At 50.6% G+C, this 2,500-nt stretch overlaps 1 protein-coding gene across 2 annotated transcripts in view; it reads right to left on the reverse strand.

Moving 5' to 3' along the window:
* LOC121549949 (MAGUK p55 subfamily member 7) overlaps positions 1 to 2,500 on the reverse strand; it is a 234,906-nt gene that overhangs the window by 90,054 nt on the left and 142,352 nt on the right. The window lies entirely within an intron of this gene.

Raw genomic sequence — 2,500 nt, forward strand, 5'->3', positions numbered from 1 at the left:
AGGAGGAGGTGACGGAGGAGGAAGAGGGGGAGGAAGAGGAGGAGGAAGAGAAGAAAGAGGAGGAGGAAGAGGGGGAGGAAGAGGAGGAGGAAGAGGAGGAGGAGAAAGAGGGGGAGGAAGAGGAGGAGGAAGAGAAGAAAGAGGAGGAGGAAGAGGGGGAGGAAGAGGAGGAGGAAGAGAAGAAAGAGGAGGAGGAAGAGGAGGAGACGGAGGAGGAAGAGGAGGAGGAAGAGGAGGAGGAGACGGAGGAGGAAGAGGAGGAGGAGACGGAGGAGGAAGAGGAGGAGGAAGAGAAGAAAGAGGAGGAGGAAGAGGAGGAGGAAGAGAAGAAAGAGGAGGAGGAAGAGAAAAAAGAGGAGGAGGAAGAGAAAAAAGAGGAGGAGGAAGAGGAAGAGAGACAACTGGTGTGATGTGGCCAAAGCTCCACTGGGAGTCAGTCTGAGTCAGTCTAATCAGCAGCAGATACACACACACAGGCCTGCTCCTCTCCTTCATTGAATGACCCTATGGTCCAGAAACATCTCTCTCCCTCCACCTCATAACCGACTCACTGATTCTACTAGCCAGTGAATTAAAGCAGCCTGCACCTGATCGTGCTCCATTCAGAGCTGAATAAAATATTACAGAACAAATATTTTCACAGGAACGCTCTCTTTCTCTTTTTCAGTTTTTCTTCCTTTCTTCTCCTCTTTTTAGGAGGTTAGAGAAAACGTTTAATATGGCGTTGTATCGCGAGCGGAGAGTTTCTATTTTGCTCCGAGGATAGACAGACAAACGGACGGACACATTCAGTGTCCCCCGCCCCCCTGGTGAGGTGTCGCTGTCACTCACAACACCTGATCTGGTTAATCAAAAACACCAAGGCCTGTTCAACCACGAATCAGACCTACCCCAACATCACTTCCTTAACCTAACCCAGCTCACCTCAGGCCCCTCCCCTCTCAGTTTCCTAGCCCTTTATGTGTGTGTTTGTGTGTGCGTGTGCACGCCTTCGTATGCCTTTTCATAGCCTACCACTACTCGCTAACCTTTCCCCGACTGACCTGACATTTGCTGCTTCCTCTACATCCCTATTAGTCTCACATTACCATACTCCCAAGTCTCTAACATCAGGAAGCCTGGAGACCACGGCTCCATCCCTATCCATCACAACTAATATCCTGAACCTCGAGTGTCCTCTCATCGATGCCCACCACTTCCCCTTTCAGGTCCTAGTTGACACTCATCTCAGCAGCCCTCCTGTCCCCTGACAGCTCGTAACAGCCTGGCCGGTAATGTCTTGTAAAAACTCGCATCAACAGCACCAGCCTAATAGGTAGCACATGGCAGAGACGCAGGGCAGACCCCTCACTCGTGGTGGCTGCTGACACACTCCCACAGAGACGAACGCATACACAGGGAAGTGTATGGAAGCATTTTTCTGGGTCAACGGCAGTCAGCAGATCCTGTTATGTCTCAGAGTCAGTGTTCTATATGTGTGTGTGTTCATGTGTGTCTCCTGATTGAATGTAGAGCTGATATCCTTCCTGGAGCTGAATCGTTCAGCTGGAGCAGGAGCAGGGCCGCCCATACAGCTTGGGTTATGGCGAGACCGAGCATGTGTCCCAAATGGCACCCTATTCTCTATACGGTGCACTACTTTTGACCAGGGCCCACGGGGCACAGGGTGCCATTTGGGATGCAACAGAATTGAACACAACAGAACATAGCACAGCGGGGCTCTGGAGCAGTGGGTTTAGTGCCAGCCTAAAAAGGACTCTGCGAAAGACAAGCCCAGTTTAATGAGCGCTAGATGCCAGGAATGACCAGGAGGTTTATTTGGACAAGCTCAGTGATCTGTTTTTATAGGATCCCTATTATGTCTAATGAACACAAACACCACCAGGCTCTCAAAGTGCAGGTCCTGAAAGCAAGGCGAGCCCAGCCCAGTCTCGGCGGTCTCCTTAGCTGCGGACCAAATGGCATCCTTTTCCCTGGTGCACTACTTTTGACTAGAACCCTATGGACCCTGGTCAAAAGTAGTGCACTATATAGGGAGTAAGGTGCCAATTGAGATGTAGCCTTCTTCTTCTGAGGTCCCTGGCCCTACGATGTGGTAGGCAGAGAGGCAGAGACCCCCCCCTCTATCGGAAACAGACGGCCGTCATAATTGGCTCTTTCATCACTGTCAATGTTAGTGTTTCTGAGGAGGTTAATATGGGCAGGAGTTGTTTTTTCATCTGTGAATCATAAAGGGAGAGAGAGGAGGGGAGGCGGGTGAGTGTGTGTGTGCGTGTGTGTGCAGGAACGCACTTTAAAAAGCTGTGATTTATGTCCCGCCCTAGGAATGGATAATTTCAGCCATAATGGAGAGTGCTACAGTTACTATCACACAGAGACACCATTCAGAGCTCAGGCATCTGCTTGTGTTTTACACACAGACTCTGTGATTTACATGGGGCTGGGTAGGTATCGGTGCCCCAGTAGAACGGACACATCTCTATCCAGTCATCGAGAGAGA

The sequence above is a fragment of the Coregonus clupeaformis genome, chromosome 34 (assembly GCF_020615455.1).
Source record: "Coregonus clupeaformis isolate EN_2021a chromosome 34, ASM2061545v1, whole genome shotgun sequence".
Taxonomy (NCBI): domain Eukaryota; kingdom Metazoa; phylum Chordata; class Actinopteri; order Salmoniformes; family Salmonidae; genus Coregonus; species Coregonus clupeaformis.